The 1,020-nt window shown below is 37.8% G+C and overlaps 1 protein-coding gene across 1 annotated transcript in view; it reads right to left on the bottom strand.

The window, feature by feature from the left end:
* LOC107553237 (coiled-coil and C2 domain-containing protein 1B-like) overlaps nucleotides 1–1,020 on the bottom strand; it is an 18,710-nt gene that overhangs the window by 15,329 nt on the left and 2,361 nt on the right. The window lies entirely within an intron of this gene.

Below are 1,020 nucleotides of genomic sequence, written 5' to 3'. Positions count from 1 at the left end.
TGCTTACATTTGATTACTGACCTAGAAACAGTGCTGAATAAAATTCTTCATTGTTTTATATAACCTTTCTGTATTTTGACATTTTTCCTAAAACATTTTTATTTCTTGGTTTAAATGAAAATAAATCCCATAAATTCAGACAAAAGCTAGACATTTTACCTTTCAACCATTAACTAGTAACCCTTAAAAGTCCACTGAAGTACCTTGAAACGCTCTATGTGGTGACATAATTTCAACTGAAACAGGAAGACAGGGTAGGACATATCGAGCAGTTCCACCCCCTTTTTTGGATAGCCAATAGTGTTTCGTTTATATCACAGCTCGGGTCAGAGCCATTGAGCTCAGTAAAGCCGCATTTGATAGCTCATGACATCCACAGCCTAATAGATTACTCCTTTAGACTCAATATGAAACTATTACAAAAGCAAAACAGTCACATAATCATGCTGAGGATGTGTAGTTTGAAAACTATGTAATAAATTTGTGAATGGCACCGGTGTTATCTCTCTACATTTTCTCCTCCTAATCTTATGAAATATAGCATTCTCTGTAGAATTCAAATGGATACGATACGTTTTATGGTCTGCGACGAGTCTAGTGCATATGATTTGCTCTTTGGTATTGTGTCTCTGGACCGTTACAGACTATGTGCGCTCTGTGGCTTTTCACGTGACACAACGTGAAACCAGACTTCATTCGCCCCAATGGAAAGCATATTTACACTGCCTGGAGCGTTGCCCATCCTCTATATAATGCACTATGTGCCATTCACCATACAGAAAATAGTAATGAGTGAATAAGTAACCGATTTCAGCCGCAGCTTCAGAGTCTATTTATAGTGTAGGGGATGGGATGCTTCAGATTCTAGAGAACATTTGATTGGACAGAAAATTTGATGAGAAGCTGAAGTGCAGGATGACGTCATCAAAATCGTTGATCCATACCGGCGGAAGTTTTGAACGCTTATATCTTCTGAATGCAAATTTTGTCATTGTTTTGGAGCACACTAGCTTATAGATA

The sequence above is a fragment of the Sinocyclocheilus grahami genome, unplaced genomic scaffold (genome assembly GCF_001515645.1).
Source record: "Sinocyclocheilus grahami isolate Dianchi unplaced genomic scaffold, SAMN03320097.WGS_v1.1 scaffold467.1, whole genome shotgun sequence".
Classification (NCBI taxonomy): Eukaryota; Metazoa; Chordata; class Actinopteri; order Cypriniformes; family Cyprinidae; genus Sinocyclocheilus; species Sinocyclocheilus grahami.
The sequence above is the reverse complement of the archived record's forward strand: the minus strand, read 5'-3'. Positions and strand labels throughout refer to the sequence as shown.